The sequence below is a fragment of the Peromyscus leucopus genome, chromosome 11 (assembly GCF_004664715.2).
Source record: "Peromyscus leucopus breed LL Stock chromosome 11, UCI_PerLeu_2.1, whole genome shotgun sequence".
In the NCBI taxonomy this organism is placed as follows: Eukaryota; Metazoa; Chordata; class Mammalia; order Rodentia; family Cricetidae; genus Peromyscus; species Peromyscus leucopus.
In genome coordinates this window covers 21,148,299-21,166,636 of record NC_051072.1, presented here as the reverse complement: position 1 = coordinate 21,166,636, position 18,338 = coordinate 21,148,299, and positions in this window count along the sequence as shown.

Sequence of the window (18,338 nt, the reverse complement as noted above, 5' to 3'; positions counted from 1 at the left end):
GAATGCATCTGGGCCCCCAGAACTGTAGACAGCGATTCCTATGCTGACTGCTGGCATCAATCTCTCATTTAGAATCTTCTGCTCCATTAATGTGTCTTCTCACTGCATTGATTCTGGGGAGATGTGTGGATCTTAATCAACGAATCCCCCAATCATTGTTGCACACACCACTCCAGGACCACATCTACCATATTATGAACCTGTAAAATTGTTTTATGGCTTCATGTGGTCATTTTCCTTCACTTTGGCACATGGAGTCAGCCACACAATTCTGTTAGAAAGATTTCCATGTCCTTGTCATTTATAGGGCCTGGTTTGTGGGTTCTGGTGAATCAATGTCTCTATATTTGTTTGCTCTTTATTTTGCCCATCATGAAGAAACCCTCTTCTTCATAATTCCTGTGGATCATATTAATATAAGCTGTCTGTCGGGGAGGATGGTTGATTATTTTATATTCAAACTAGGTAATAATGGGCCTTCATTTATATCTAATGTGACAAACTTCCCTCTAGCTGAATTTTTGAGGTTGTCAGGGTTCACTAGAAGCCGAGAGAATAGGAATGATGGGGAGCTGCTTTACTTGGTATCCCTGCCCCAAAATCTCCTCCCAAACCAGAAGCTTTATCTATAGTTAAAGGAATAAATTTTTGAGCATTAGGCTGTATGTCTGAATTTTCATTCTTCCCTAGAAATTTTCTCAACTTTGTGGGTTTCACCCAGATACTCTGCCTTCCTTGAACATATTTTCATGTGGTTTCATAATATTTATTCAACATTATTTTCCATTAGTTCTCTAATTTTAATTGTTGGTAACCATTTCAGTGTGCCGCTATTACATGGTGCAGACCTGAGTAATCCACATTAATGTCTGAGACCATGACCCACTTTTATTTGCTGCGTGGTTAGCTCCGGTATTCATGGCAGGTTTTCTGAATATTTCTGATGAAGCTGTTAAGCACATGTAATTCTGAAAACACATTCCCATTCAGTAGGACTTACACAGGATGGTAAGCCCAACATGGCAAAAGGTTTCTAAAAAATTCCATAAACATTAAGCATATTTATGTCATAGCATTAAGTTTGGTCAATTTGAAACGTACTGTATTGTAGTATAAGAGGCATTTTGTTTGCATGTGTTTACTTTCCCAGGAGTAAATGCGTTTTGGTTAACCACAATGGCAGACTTAGTCAAGACATTTATGTCAACAAATCCTACTGCTCAACAAAGTCACATTCTTAGTTTCTAGGACAGCAGACTGGATTCTAAGTAATAAGGTGTTTACAAGGCGTGCTGTAAATCTGGGTCTATAAACATGTCTAATTTTCTGTTAAACCTGCCGCTGTGCATGAAGCACAATCAGTTCTCTCTTTGGTTTTATGGTAGCCAGTATGTTGGGTTGCCAGTCATGTTCACTGTTGATTCTACTGTTCCTAAAGCCTCCTGCCAAGCTCTTGACCCAAGTCATGCTCCCTGGTGATGTCATAAGGCCACTAAGAATTTGCTCATTCACCAGACCTGCTGGGATGCCCCAAAAGTCACATACCTTCTCTGTTAGTCATGCACTCCTTGGAGAATAACACCTTGAAAAAGGCAGAGGCACTCCTTGCTCTCTTTTCCCCAGTTTCAAAGCTAATACATTTTTAAAGCTTTAATAATGAGCTTATGGATATAGTAAGATGATTATTACATTTATGGAAACCATTTTCAATGTGACTTTTTCCCCAAAGTTAATAGTACTAATTTTGTTGCTTGGACAAAAACATGGTATTTTCTGCATTTATAAACAAAAATTTATTTTTAATTCGATACACATTTACCAAATAGACAGTACCTGGGATTTAAGACTCTCACCATAGTTACTGATGCCAAACATCTGGACGAAAAAAGGAGAAACTAGTAATGGATCAAGATATTTTATTGCATGATGTTAAGTTTATCAATTTGGGGGAAACTGATCAGTTTCAAGCTTTTTACCTCTTACCCAAAGATTAGGCATTTATGTAGTTATATCTTGCTTCTTGCCTTACTTTACAGTTTGAGTCTTCCAAAACGTTCACAAATATTGTTTCAGTGTATAACATGAATAATTCATTTAACAACAGCTTCAAACAATAACACATACATTCTTTTTAAGTCCATCCACCAAACTTACCAAGATAGACCATATCAGGATAATAAGGCATAAGTATTGATAATTTTAGAAAGATATAGAACAAAACAGTGTGATTTATGACCATAATGAGAGTTAAGTTAGAAATTCAAATTCAGTTAAATCTTAAAAATTACCTAATGCTAAAACCTAAATAATAGTATTCTTTAATTCAGAAGTCAAAGAGAAAACTAGGTAGTAATTTTAATGAAAATAAGAACGATGATTACAAAATTTTACTGAAACAACTACTGAAAGGTATAAATGCCTAGAGTATTAAATACATAGAGCAGGATATGAAAAAGGCCTTGAATGATCACCTCAGCTTCTACCTTAAGAACATAAAAAAGTCAGAAAAAAAAATGAAACTAAAGAAAGCAGAAAGAAGACTAGAGCAGACATGAACTAAAGGAAAAACAAAATACAGTACTAAGCGCCTAAAACTCTTTTCTTGAAAAGACCAATGAGATAAAAAAAAAAAAAAAAAAAAAAAAAAAAAAAAAAAAAAAAAAAACATAGTCACAGTAACCAGGAAGACAAAAGGAAAAGAGAAGTCACAAATTATCCATGTGAGGAATGGAAGGTCATTGTCCCCACAGATTCCAACTGCAAAGAGAAAGGACATCATGAATAACTTTGTCAATAAATTCTATACCACAGACGAAATAGACTAATAATTTGAAAGTACATACATACTATCAAATCTTTGTGAAGAAATTCTAAGTAATTTTGGTATCTCCAACTGGAAAACTCCAACTTTTAAATACATCATAGGATAATTTGTTCAAAAAATTGCATCTATTTCATACCAACTCTTTCAAAAATATCAAGAAGAGAACATTTCCCAAACAATTCTACAATGCCAGCATTGTCCTGATGCCAAACCAAAAAATATATAATAAGATAAAACTTTAAGGCCAATTTCCTTCAGGAACATCAATATGTATTAATAAGGTTTTAATAAATCAATTCATGAGCACATACTTGGGCAACTGCTTCTTGATAAAGATGAAAAAGGAATCATTGGAGGGAAAAGGTGCTGGAATAATTTGATATATATGTATATATGGATAATATTTATGTGTATATTTCTATATATATACATTTATACATATAGAGCTTTTCCAACACCTTTCCCTCAATGATTTCCTTTTTACTTTTATCAAAAAGCTATCTATAATGTGTGTATTATATTATATATAATAGAATATATATCTTCTATCATAAATGAAAATAAGTCAAAATAGATTATAGATCTAAATGAAAAACTACCATTAGCTATGACACATTCTTCAAGTACAGAATCCATGTGAAGTGAACCTTTTGCATTATTTATTGACAATGGCAAAAGTCAGCCCTTTCCATGATCAAACAAGTAAGTACTTTGAAGCAGTAGATGAGACCCTTGATCATTTCCTAGACCCGAGAACGTCATGGGTGCTCAATTTATTTTCCAGCTTATTGTCTCTTCCATTGATGTGGCTTTGTTAAGTGCTGTGACTAGACAGCTCAGGGCCTCTGGTATAATCTTTTTTCCTTTAAAGTATCACCACCTTCAAATATTGCTAAAAAACAGGCTCTCCAGCTTTGAAAGAATTCCACTTTTAGTATACATGAGGGACACCCTGTACTCCGCATGCTCCACTGGGGACTTGGGGAGGTAGGGAATCCCAGAAAGGCTGGATCAACAGCTGCACGTCTTATGTTATGATTTTTGGCTCTCCAGGTGAGTTCTTTTGATCTGCAGCATTTTCTGACCCTGTTCTGCCCCCCAAGACTTTGGTTCCTTTCAGCAGATTCTGGTGAAGATGCTCAAGCTGTCTGGTAAAAGCTCAAGGCCAATGCCTTTTCAGTCTGAACAAACAATGAGATGTGTAAGAAGACAGGATGAGAAGAGACAATGGGGACTCCATCTCCTCTAAATGTTTGTGAACAGCCCTCTGCCTCCCACTCTCCGCACTCTTGTTCTCTGAGCTTCCTGGGATGCTTGCCTGCACCTTGCCTCCAGCTTGTTTTCGTTGTTTCTTTGGTTGGGTGTTCTGCCTCCAGTTCCATCCATGACAATCTTATCTGTCATTCATTGGGAGATAGGCAAACTGCTTTCTACTTCTATGAAAATAGTTTGGCTTTCTCTAATTTGTGCCTCCATTGTATTCTTAGGTGGGAAATCAGGCTCACAAACATATGGAAATTACAATGAAATAAAAATTGCCCTGATTGCATTTCAGAAGATCTTTTCGCTGGAGCTAGGAGGCTGAGTTTATGAAGCGGGAAGCCACCTCAATGACTGACAGGTTTCTGCTCTTCCTTGGGGTGCTTGTTAGCAACAGCTAGAGATGAAAGGACTGACCAGTGCATCACGGAATCACCAACAGAACAAAACAGAAACAGCTACCAGCACTAGTTACAGAGACACAGGAGTCCAGTGAGCTAAGGCGAGAACAGATAACGTCATTTCCCTCATGATTTGCCAAGAGATAGTTATGGATATGTGTGTGCCTGCTCTACATCTCAGAAAGGAATCTTCTCTCTTCCTCGGCATGTTCCTGAGACTTTATAGGTCTGCTCAATTCATTCTAGAATAACTTCAAACCAAAAATACTTGAAAATACAGATGGTTCCCTAAGGGAGCCAAGTATCTTATCCACAGGCTGCTGAGCAAAGCCGGGCTTCACTTCATGTATAAGATGCATTGTTATACTTGTTTCAATAAATAGAAAGCTACTTAGTGGAGACTGAGCAGATACTTACCACACCTGTTTACTCTCCTTGACAACATGAATAAATGATGTTTGTTTCCTAAACATTCAGATTCTAGATTAAATACCCAGTCCCTACTCAGAATGAACAGCAGTAAACACAAGTATTGTTATGTATTTATTTTCTCTTCTCTTCAACTGCTGGCCAGATTACATCAAAGGAACCTAAAGGAGTCACGTGTTGTGGGTCACATGACCACAGTGTGAGGTGAGCATATTAAGAAATAGCTCTCCATTGGGTTAACCACTGATACTTATTTATTTCAACATTAGAACTATTCAGTCCTAAATAACAATGCTATTTTGACAAGAAAAAGCAGACATCATATTGGGGTAAAAGAGGGGGTTCTTTGATTTGTGATCTTTTAGACCCAAATCACTTTGCACCTTGGGGCCTAGTTAGTGGTCTCTGATGTTTTAACCAAAAGAGGTTAATCCTCTCTCGCACCATTTCAAGGGTCCAAGGACGAAACTAGAGTTTACATTACTCTATGTCAAACTTATAATGGTGGGTTAGCACAGGAGAAACATTAGTCTTAAGAATCATGATCCAAGCCATAGGGTTTGATTCCACGGCATGCCATTTGTTAATCATGTTTATCTTGTGAAATTATATGTCCCTTCAGTTCCTTGGTTTTCTATCCATAAACACAACCTCGGCCAGTAAGTGCTCACTGCTTAGCACAGTACATAACACAATGTAAATGCTAAATGAGCATCACTATGTTCCTAAATGTGCTGGTTTAGATGAGAAATGACCCCCATAGGCTCACTTGCTTGAACTATCGGTCCCCAGTTAGAGGCAATGTTCAAGCAGGTTATGGAGCCTTTTGGAGGAGGAGCCTTGCTGGAGGAAGCGCATCACTGGGGCCAGCTTTGAGGTTTCACACTCCGGACTCACCTCCTGCTCTCTTCTTGCTGCTCCCGCCATCATCCTTGTCCTGACTGTGGTCATGCCTCCCCCTCCAAGATGGACTCAATCCCTCTCTAACCGTATGCCAAAAAAAAACCCTTTCTTCCCTGAGTTATTTTTGGGTCATGGCATTTTATCACAGCCACAGAAAGGTAACTAATACATTAATTAGCTGAGGTTCCTGAGAACTTACCTATTTCTAAATCTTAATTTCCTTATCTGGGAAACAAAGCTAATAAATCCTATGTATAATCAACAAGAGGAGATGTTGCTTTTCTGTAGATTGTGAGCAATGGCCCCTAGGAAATCACATCTCTGGTATCCACCGTCTTTTGGAGTCCTCCATTGACTTTGGATTGGTAAAGTGCTTGCTTTTTACTGTGAACCATGACAAATGTGAGAGATGCAAAGCTTTGTAAACATTGATACCATGGCTAGGATGCTTATAATTCTGCTTCTTGTCCTTAAGAAATCTGGGCTGTATGGTAAGAAAGATCATGTAAGGAAAACTGAGACATTTGAGCCAATAGACCCAGTTACACATGAAAAATACCATTTTAAAGCATTCAGACTCAATCACTCTTCCAAATAACTGTAGCATCATGAGTGACACTGGCTAGACCAGCAAAGACTTCTCAACTGAATCCAGCCTAAATAAATGGCTTTGTCTCTACTCAATTAGAGCTAGATTGTTACACAGCCATAGATAACCAGTATAGATGTTACTCAATAACTTACAAAGATGAAAATGTTAACTTCTGATAACTCAACTAACAAAATAAACACAAAGTAGGTAAAATGACCTTTAAAATAGTATTCTGGGGCTATGAAGATAGGCCAGTGGTAGAATACTTGTTCAGCATGCTCACAGTCCTGGGTTCAATTCTCAGTAGCACACACTCCCCCAATTGCTCTAAGTTGGATGTAGTAGCATAGTCTATATTTTCAGTATTTCCGGAGCTGAGGCAGGAGGAGTCCCATGAGTTCAAGGCTAGTCTGGGCTTCATAATAAGTACATTAAGGTAGACAAAGTAATATCTAATCTCAACAATAAATAATAAATTTAATACTTTGAGTATAATAGTGGTGATCTTTTAACATATGCCAGGCACCATTTAAATTATTATAGCAATGCTATTTCATTTAGCATGACAGAAAATTATAGTCTCACTTAATCCCTCCTGGAAATCTCCACACAGACCAGAGGCATGTCTCTTAATTGATTACAAATTCAATCAAACTGACAATCAAGATTAACCATTATGATCATTTCAAATGATGGCCCAAAGAAGAAATACTTAAATGTAAATTAAAAAGTATAAATAAAATCTATATAAGGAAAATTATAATCATCTAATGAAATGACTAAATGTATTAAGAACTATTGCATATTAATGTATTAGAATAATCAATATTCTTATGATATATATTCTTCCAATTTAATACATAGATTTGATACAACCTCAATCAGTCTTATTTGAAAGTTCATATGATGAGGAAAAAGACTCAGAGCAGCCAATACAACACTGAAGAGGAACAAATTTGACTTCAAGACCTACCAGCTCAGAAAGCTGCCATATTCAAGACAGTATAGTGAAGGAAAGAAAACAAATAATCAATGTAACAGAATATAAGGGCCCGAAACAGACTCGTGTAAATAGCAAAATCAATATAATGGAACAAAGTCTCTTTACCATGGGGAGACAGTTTAACATTACACCTTTCACAGAAATTAATGCCAAGGTGATAATACTGATAAATACAAAAGAGAAAACTAGAAGACTACCAGAAAATAATATAGGAGAAAAATCCAGATAACCTTGCATTTGGTGGTGATTTTTTTGTTCATAATCATCAAAAACATAAAAGGGACAAGTGATAAGCCAAAGTTTATTCAGAGTAACAACTTCAGCTTTCAAAGGGAATATCAAAAGGAAAAAAATTTACTGTAGCATGAAATCTTAAAAGGTCTTATTAGTAAAAGCAAACCCAGAGCCAGGTATTGGTTTGAACGCTGAAAGATCAGAGAGACAGAACAAGCCACATCCAACCTCACCTTGCCAATTCCTCAGCTGATCTTGTTTCCTCAAATTGGAAGCCTCTGTGTCCTTATCCAAATGGGTCTCTGCTGAACTGCTGCTAAAAGCCTAAAAGCTTAACAAGGCTCTAGTTCCTGGTCCTCACGCCTTATATACCTTTCTGCTTCCTGCCATCACTTCCTGGGATTAAAGGCATGTATCACCATGCCTGGCTGTTTCCAGTGTGGCTTTGAACTAACAGAGATCCAAAGGATCTCTGCCTCTGGAATGCTAGGATTAAAAACGTGTGCTACCACTGCCTAAACCTATGTTTAATACAGTGGCTGTTCTGTTCTCTGACTCCCAGATAAGTTTATTGGGGTGCACAATATATCAACCACAATTTACAGACTAAAAGAAAATATTGATAAATCACGTATCTGATAAAGGACTGATAAAATGAAAAAAATGTAAAATTCAATAAAAAAAATAAACAACTAGATTTTAAAACATGAAGAGAACTGAAGAGCCATCTTGCCAAAGCAGATGTACAGATGGGATGAGAGCACATGAGAAGTTCAACATTGTCACCAGATGTTAGAAAAACGAAAACAAGGATGAGTTACCGATGCATGCCTGTTAGAACGGCTAACATCCAGAACCCACAACAAAATCGCTAATGAAATATGGAGCAACAGGAACTCTCCTCCACTGATGATGGGAACGCAGAGTTGTACAGCTACAAAACTAAGCATGCACTTCCCTAATGACCTAGCAAGTGCTCCTTACTAATTATCCAAGGGAGCTGAAAAACTTACATCTATGCAAAACCTGCTCACAATTGTTAGTGTTTTATTCCTAACTGCCAAACCTTGGACGCAAACTGCCTTTCAGACAATTGTGGCACCTGCGGGGGGGGGGGGGGGGGCATTGAGGGGGCACAAAAGGAATACTAAACTAAAAGAAATGAGCTAGAAAAGCAGGAAGAAAACTTTAGTGCACATTGATTACTAACTGGAAGGAGCAAATGTGAAAAGGCTGAGTACCTCAGCGGTCTGTTATGATGTTTGGAGGAAAAACAAACTGATGGACACAGTGAAAGGATCAGCGATTGGCCAGGACTGGGGTTATGAAGAGATGTGGCCGAGCATAGAGGACTTTTAAACACCGTGTGACTACTCCATCTGAGGCAACCGTGGTGGACACATGACATTGTATATTTGCTAAAACCCACAGAATGTCCGTCACCCCAATGGGATCCAGGATCTTCCAGTGACAGCCAGGATCAGTGCAAGCTCACTACTCCAGTGCAGGACGTTGATAGTAAGAAAGGCTGTGGGAATTATGGAATTTTCTACTACTAAAGCTTCTCTAAACAACAAAGTCTATGTAATAAAAATCAAGGACAATGTATCAAACACCCTATATTGAGCTCCTCCTATGAGGCAGGAACCATGGCCAATACATACTGTAGGGAGAGAGGAAGTATAGGAATTAAAAGGTCAAGATGGAAAGTAGAAGGTTTACATCCTCAGCACCTTGAGTATAGATGAGAAAACAAGGCACAGAAAAAATAAACCAAATATCCAGCCTCACTGCACTTCCATCCCAGCATAGGTGGCACTTATTTGCAGCATATGATTTGGCATTTCATTTGGTAGCCTCTAAAACATTAAATTACAAAGAGGGCACAACTGATATCCTCCACAGTGGGTTGGAAGTTCACAAGACTGCAGGGACCAAGATGATGGAAGGGAGTAAAACACGAAAGCACACATGGTACTTAGGGAACCACGGGGTCAAGGAGGTGAGGGAGAACTGTGGTCAGGCAAGCACGCATGCAGGCGCTGCCCAAAATAATCCAAATTCGTATTAAAAGCCAAAACAAACTAAAACAAAACAAAAATTAAAAGCTCATACCTGCTGAACAATGCCGGTCTTTGCCAAATGTGCTCTCTGTCTTAAACTGAATTCCTTAAAGACTGGGCTACCAATCAATTAAGCAATACATAGTTGGCAAATACTTGCTTGGGTTGACTCAAAAACAAATGAAGGCCTGATTATGTGAGCCTGAGGTCAGGGGTTTAAAAGGCCTGTGTGCACTCTCAGGAAAGGGAAGGGGAAATTATCTGGAGCCATGAGAGGGTACTTTTTCAGATCTTAATGGATACTAAAGGTATCTAAGACAGTCCCTGCACAAGAAGACCTATGCAGATAGAGCATCCTGGTCCTGTCTAGTGGATGCACAGGAGTGCTGCTCCTGTTCTTTCTCCTGATAAGTTATGGGCATTTCAGAGTAGAGAGGGAAGGAGAATTGATCCCCAATTCCCAGTCCACATGGGAAGTGTTCTGACTACAACATAGTCCATCTTAGCAATTTCCTCAAGAACCAGGAACAACCTCTGTGGCTTGGCTGTTTCCTGGGAGCAAGAAAGCACAGGAAGATTCTTCAGTACTCCTGGGAGCAAGCAGAGCAGGAGAAAGCAAAGGAATGGAATACACTATACACGGGACCCAGATCTGGGGGGAGATGGTCTCTGTGCCTTTTCTTGTGCATCTTGGGCGATTGGTCTGCCACTGAGGTGCATCCCAGCCCACTGCTCCATCTTTCCTTGAGCTCCATTACTTTCCTCTTTCCTGCCCCTGCGTTCTCTCTGCCTCCTACTCCATCAACCCCACAACTCGCAGAGGCATGGGGGACTGCAAGCAGGCTGTAAAGGAAGAGGGGAAAAAAAATGCCGTGTAAATAAGGAAAATTGTTAGGGGCAGTGAGTGCGCAGTCTGCCACTCAATTTCTGCCTGGAGTTGGTTAGTGTACATCGTGGGCACCTGCCTTCCCACCTGTGGTCCTCCCCAGGCATGGTTCTGTGACTTAAAGGATGAATCCTCCCCTTTCCACTCCCGTGAAAGTTCGAGTAAACATGGTTTAGAATTAGCTTTAACAGACAACTTTCCTGGGTAACAATGGAACTAAATCTTATTTAATATTCTATTTACATAGACTGTAACCCACTAATCAAGACTCTTTTTCTTAGAGCAATTGATAAGAAAAGTATAGTGTGTGTCTGTGTATCTGTGTGTGTGTGTGTCTGTGTGTCTCTGTGTCTGTGTATGTCTGTGTCTGTATGTCTGTGTGTGTGTGTCTCTGTGTGTGTGTGTGTCTGTGTCTGTGTCTGTGGTGTGCCTGTGTGTCTGTGTGTTTGTGTCTCTGTGTCTGTGTGTGTCTGTGTCTGTGGTATGTCTGTGTGTCTGTGCCTGTGTGTGTGTTTGTGTCTGTGTGTGTGTGTGTGTCTGTGTCTGTGGTGTGTCTGTGTGTCTGTGCCTGTGTCTGTGTGTGTGTGTGTGTCTATCTGTGTCTGTGTCTGTGTCTATGGTGTGTCTGTGTCTGTGTGTCTGTGCTGTGTTTTTTTTTTTTTTTGCTGTTGTGTTGTGTTGTTGTTTGTGTTGTGTTGTTGTTTTGTTGTTGTTTGTGTCTGTGTGTGTCTGTGTGTCTGTGTGTGTGTGTGTCTGTGTCTGTGGTGTGTGTGTGTGTTGTGTCTGTGCTGTGTGTGTGTTTGTGTCTGTGTCTGTGTCTGTGTCTGTTGTGTCTGTGTGTCTGTGCTGTGTTGTTTGTGTTGTGTGTCTGTGGTGTGTGTGTGTTTGTGTTTTTGTTTTTTTGTGTCTGTGCTGTTGTTTTTTTTGTTGTGTTCTGTGTGTTGTGTCTGTGTTGTCTGTGTTGTGTGTGTTGTGTGTTTGTGTCTGTGTGTCTGTGCCTGTGTGTGTGTGTCTGTGTGTGTCTGTCTGTGTCTGTGGTGTGTCTGTGTGTCTGTGTTGTTTTTTTGTGTGTGTTGTGTTTGTGGTGTGTCTGTGTGTCTGTGCTGTGTGTTGTTTTGTGTGTGTGTTGTGTGTCTGTGTGTTGTGCTGTGTGTCTGTGTGTCTTGCTGTTGTGTGTTTGTGTGTGTGTATGTCTGTGTCTGTGTTGTGTCTGTGTGTCTGTGCCTGTGTGTGTATTTGTGTCTGTGTGTGTGTATGTCTGTGTCTGTGTCTGTGTTGTGTCTGTGTGTCTGTGCCTGTGTGTGTGTCTGTGTGTGTCTGTCTGTCTGTGTCTGTGGTGTGTCTGTGTGTCTGTGCTGTGTGTTGTTTGTGTCTGTGTGTGTGTCTGTGTGTGTCTGTGTGTCTGTGCTGTGTGTGTGTCTGTGTGTGTGTTGTCTGTGTCTGTGTCTGTGTGTGTTTGTGTCTGTGTGTGTGTGTCTGTGTCTGTGTCTGTGGTGTGTCTGTGTGTCATGTGGTGTGTCTGTGTGTCTGTGCCTGTGTGTCTGTGTGTCTGTGTCTGTGTGTCTGTGTGTCTGTGCCTGTTGTGTGTTTGTGTCTGTGTGTTGTCTGTGTGTGTCTGTGTGTCTGTGCCTGTGTGTGTTCTGTGTGTGTTCTGTCTGTTCTTGTGTGTTTGTGTCTGTGTGTGTGTGTGTCTGTTCTGTGTGTGTCTGTGTGTCTGTGTCTGTGGTGTGTCTGTGTGTCTGTGCCTGTGTGTTGTTGTGTTCTGTGTGTCTGTGTTGTGTGTTCTGTGTGTCTGTGCTGTGTGTGTGTGTTTGTGTCTTGTTGTGTCTGTTGTTGTGTCTGTGTGTTGTCTGTGTGTGTGTTTGTGTCTGTGTGTGTGTGTGTGTGTCTGTGGTGTGTCTGTGTGTGTGTGCCTGTGTGTCTGTGTGTTTAGGGCAGGTGCTGCTTTATTATTTAATTTCTTCTGGCACTCTAACACTCATCTAACCTTTGGGGACAGGAAAAAATGGAGAGAGAAGCAGGGAGGCAGTGGCAGTACTCTATCTAGTGCCTCCCTGCTTGTGTTGGGGGGAGGGGGAATTAAGGAAGAAAATGAGAATCAAACTGTAGAGGTGGAGATGAGACCTGCTCCCCACAGACTTGGGCGTTTGAACACTTGGTCCCAGTACTCTCTGAGAAGGTCTGGGTGGTACAGCCTTGCAGGAGGAAGTGTGTCGCCAGGGGTGGCCATTGAGGGGGAATAAAAGCCTCACGCCATTTCCAGTTTGCTCTCTTTGCTTCATGGTTGCAGTTAAAATGTAGACTCTCATCTTCCTTCCCCGGCCACCCCATCCACGGCTCGCTGCCATGCTTCCTCCACCACGAAGGACTCTAACCCTCTGGAACCACACGGCCAAATGAACTCCTTCTCCTGTAAGTGGCTTTGGTCATGGTGTTTCAGCACAGCAATAGAAACGTAGCAAATACACAAACTTTCTATAATTTAAGTTAAAGAAAGAGTTCCCAGGCAAGAAGACTCTGAGAACATGATGAGTAAGAGTAATGTGGTGTCCAGGAGCAAATCCTAAAACAGAAAGGCAGCCATTAGGAAAAAACCAAGGAGACTCTTAACGCAAACTTCAATTAGCATCAATGGGGCTCACTATCTGTAACAAATCTGCCTTACTAACAATAGATATCATTTACAGATGGGGTTCAGTGAGAGCGCTATCCCATCTTGACAATTATTTTGTAAATCTGATGCTATCTCTTCAAAAAAAATTAAAACCAGGCGGTGGTGACACACACCTTTAATCCCATCACTCAAGAGGCAGAGGCAAAGAACTCAGATCTCTGAGTTCGGGTCCAGACTAGTTCACAGAGCAAGTTCCAGGGCAGCCAAGGCTACACAAACCCTATCCCTGCCCCCTCCCCACCCAAAAATCAAGATTTTGTTTAAATGAATTAAGAACTTAATACATATGTAAATTTGCTTCACAGACAAGAGTTTTTAATTTGAATATGTACTGGTGAAGAATAGCTGCCTAAAAGATGTAAGATAACAAAATAAATATGTATGGATACATAGTCAATAACATTAAGATCATATGGAAAGAGACTATTGAAATGCAGTTGTCAGAACAGTAGGAAATAGCAACCTATGTGTTGTTATTACTGCATCAGACACAAAATTAGCTGGCTGATCTGTTAGCCTCTGTGATTTAGAAGCATAATAAGGAAGGTTCCAGGGTTCTTCACTTACTGAAATGTGACAGGAAACATTTTTTTATCACTATTAGTGAAAGAATACAAATACTCTTAGTTCCCTCGTGGTTTGCAATGTTGTAAGGAAAAGTTACATTTCGGTTAGAAGTCATTAAAATAAAAAGTGGTCAATTTTTCCCATTTGGCTTCATAAATGTCATGTACACTTCCATCTGTACTACCATTGTGCTCCCAGTCCTGGAGTGAAGAACCCTGGACCGAACGAAATCTTTGGACTCACGCCTCCTTTAAGGCAGATAGTTACTTGGAGTCTATGAAAGCCATGGTCTTTGAGCCTCGGAACATGAAGAAACTTTTGCACAAACCCTGTACATAGCGAGAACTCCATGTGGGCACATGTGGTGTGTGTCTCTCTGCAACTCGCACGGCCTCACCTCTGCCTGGTGCCGGCTCCTCCTCATCTGATGACCTTGGCTCCCTGGCTGGAAACTGGAGATGAATGTGCTGTGTTCACCACCTCTTTACTGCATGCAGCACAGACCTCAGCCTCTCCTCAGTTTTTTGTCTGCTTGCCTCCTGGTCTTGAGTAACAAGTCTAACGCTTGTGCAGAAGCATTCGATGACTGTGCTTCCTCCAAAACTTGTCCATGACTTTTCCACACACTCGCCCTGCAGAAGTGAAACCCACCACACAGTCAAATTGTGTTTCTAAAGAAGTTACTTGTAAAAATACCATCACTCTGTGGCTAGTTTACACCTTATCGATCATGAACACTTCAATATACCCCTGAGATGTGGCTTCTAAATTTCTCTCTAATGCCATATCCTCTTACCAAGTACTAAGAAAGAGAAGATCTATATATCCAAGCTATACCATCCAAAAAAAATGTGTAGCACTCTGGCCCCAAATACTTAGTGACTGGCAGTTTGGCAGTGCCAAGTCAAATTCTGTAGGTAAACACTCAGGGATATTCCTGTAACAGCTTTGAGTCTTTACACACACTTACCTGTTGACGGTATCTGTCAGGGCCTCCCTCCCAGTAGAGCAAAGCTGGCCCCACAAATCAGAATTTCTGTTTACTGAGAACCAAGCCTGGCAACGCTTCAACCACAAGTAATCTGAAAACATTTACCTGTCTAAACCGATCTTCCTCTTGACAAACCAGCAGGGTTTTGCCAAACATGGAAACATTTCATCTGCAGTGATTAAAGTCTGATGGGATCTCCTCAAGCCATCCTTTATTTTGTTTTATGATGAGTGACTTTGCATAAGCAATTTAGTATCATAAAATCTGAAATAGACTAAATGAATTCCTGGAAGCTGGTTCACACAAGTCTAGTTGATCCTGACCAAACACTCCAGGCTAATTACTAATGCCTGCAAACACTGTCATGTTAAAATACAGATATGGGGGTTTATAAAAGTAGAAGTTACTTCATTTTTTTCCCTCCTCAAGTAGAAGTGTGTCTTGTCTTGCCAAGCTTCAGTGTACTTAGAAGAACTCACTGTTTTTGCTGCCTTCAACCTGAAATATGAAAACATTATCTCTGGGTGGATTCTCTTACTTTTCTGTGATCCAGGCTGGGGCTTGGTAAAATAACACCACATCAAAAAATTAAGTTCTCAGTAGTTCTTCTTGGCAAACCTCACATCAGTGGCAAAAGCGTTCTTCTGCATTGCTTACTCTGCCTGTCTTCTTTCTAGAGGTTTCGGAGTTGAGAAGTATGCATGTAAGGCAGACTAGAGAAATGAAATCAGTTTGGTTCATTTCAGCTCCCACCTCAAAAGAGTCAACTTTTTCTCTTCTCCCAAAAGTAATAGAAAAACACTCTCTCCTTGCCAGTTTCATGAGATTAGAATTATCCATGTTCTGTGAAGCCACCATAGGAATTTCCAAGGAACATAGACAAGCTACAAGGAAAGAGCCAGGGGGCAGAGCCAAAGGTTGCCACAAAGAGCCGAAAGGCAGCCCCTTCAAATCCCATGAGCCCTTGGGAGCTTCCGGAGCTTTGGGAGCCCTGGCCAACAGCAGGCTGCAATGATGTGAGTGCTTGACCAGATTATTTTCCTCCTCTTTCTAAAAGAAAGAAAGGAAGCTTCAAGTACGCCTTCCAAAATGAGCTTTATTTTATAGTTTGCAATTACCTTAGAGCCAAGGGTCCTTGTCTCGTTGACCTAACTGAATGTGGCTGACAACCCCATATGGATACCTACTTTGAAATTTCCCAAGTTAAAACTTTTTTTAAATCATCATTCTCTAGCAATGCTTTCAGTTGGTTAAAAATTTAAAAAAAAAAAAAAATCTTATAATGTCAGGAAAAAAAAGAGTAAGAAAGAAGATAATTTAAAAAACAAAGTATCGATATTTTTGGTAAGTATAGTTCATGTGTGTCCTAGTCAGCTTTAACTGTCCACACAACATAGAGTTACCTAAGAAGGAAGTCCTAACTGAGAGAAGGCCCAGATCAAATTGGCCTATGGCATGTTTGTGAGGATTGCCTTGATTGTTAGCTGATATGGGAGGGCACAGCCCACTTCGGGCAGTACTATCCATAGGCAAAGGGTCCTAGGCTATATACAAAAAATAGTTAAGCGTAAGTCTTGAGGGAAGGCAACAAAGAGGGTTCCTACAGGGTTTCTTCTTCAAATTCCTGTTTCAGTCCCTGGCCCAGCTCCCCTCAATTATCGACTGTGACCTGTAAGCCAGAATAAACCCTTTCCTCCCATAGGTTGCTTTTGGTCACGGTGTTTATCACAGCAACAGATAGGCAACCTGTTAGTCAGTTTTCTGTCACTGTGTCAAAATACCTGACCAAAACAACTGTAAACGTAGGCAAGCTTCTCTAGACTGGTGATTTCAGAGTTGGCTTTGTTGTTTAGGGGACACTGATGGGACAGAACATGCAACAGGAAGCGTGTGACAGAGCATGAACAGGCAGTTTAATGTCTAGAAAGCAAAGAGAGAGAGGGAGGGGGAGGATGGCTGAGATCCTAATACTTCCTGTAAAGACAGTCTGAAATAACCTTCAGCCAGGCTCCACCTCTTGTAGATGTATCCAACCGTCTTATTAAATAAGAAACACAGAACCAATGTAAAAGAGAAAGCTGAGAGGTGTAGCTAGGCATCTTCACATGCTGCTGGTCATGGCGGCGGCTGGCGGTGTCTCTCCGCCTCAGCCTTCTGCTTCCCAGAATTCTCCTCTCTCCTTGTCCCACCTACTTCCTGCCTGGCCACTGGCCAACCAGTGTTTTATTTATTGACCAATCAGAGCAATTTGACATATAGACCGTCCCACAGCACTTCCCCTTTCTTTTTTTTAAAAGGAAGGTTTTAACTTTTACACATCTCCAAAGTCAGCTTGGTATATTTGGGAATTTGGGCGTAGCTTCTCTTACTACTTCCTGCTGGAGGGGGGCGCTGTATCTTATGGGGACACAAAGAAAATTTTAGGATCATGGAGTAGTCCGTGACTTGAAACGATTCTGGATGTTGGATCATCTGGGCCATGGTGTCATCGGAGACCTTTCAGGTGGTCTTGGCTGGTCAAACCTGATGTATCTTAATCTGGAACAAATCCATAGCCTCTGGCTTTCTGTGGAAACAAAAGCAGAGCCTCCTTTCCAAAGCCACATATCCTTACATCCAAATTTTGAAGTTAAGGTACCTTTAAAACACACATTTTGGCATAACTCAACAGCTTTTGCAATCAAATGTTTCTCTTCAGTTACGAATATCAAAGAGAACATAATCCAGATTCTCTGTGTGGTAGCCATCTTTATGTGGCTTATGTTTTATATTTCCTTGAGCCTATTGCTTTAAACTGCAGCCTTTTAAGCCTGAAATGGCGCTGTGGCTGCTGGCTCTGCCCACTTCAGCTTCCCAACATGGCGGTGGTACGTTTACCGCCAGCTCTGGGAGCCCTCCTGGGTCTATGCTTTTATCAAAGCAGCGTGTAGCCCAGAAACCTCTTTTTTTGTTTTGTACTAGCAAAGGCTAAATCCACTATGCAGCTTAATGTGCCACTTGCAGAGGCCTCATTCCCGCCATACTGAGACCGAGCTCTCACGCTAGGATCCCGCCAGTAGCTCAAACTGGCAGGCTGCCGCTCATTTGAGAGAGACAATTAGGAAGCTGTTTTTAGCTCCGTTTTAGAATCTTTTCTCAGGTTTTAGGTAGAAACTTTTGCCAACACGTTGGGCACCATTTGTAGCTAGAGTTTTCCTGCCTTGCCCACAGTCAGGACAAATCTTTGTCACCCGCCAATCCCACAGCCGCTCAGACCTGACCAAGTAAACACAGAGACTTATATTGCTTACAAACTGTATGGCCGTGGTAGGCTTCTTGCTAACTGTTCTTTTATCTTAAATCAACCCATTTTTATAAATCTATACCTTGCCACGTGGCTGGTGGCTTACCGGTATCTTCACGTGCTGCTGGTCATGGCGGTGGCTGGCGGTGTCTCTCCGCCTCAGCCTTCTGCTTCCCAGAATTCTCCTCTCTCCTTGTCCCCACCTACTTCCTGCCTGGCCACTGGCCA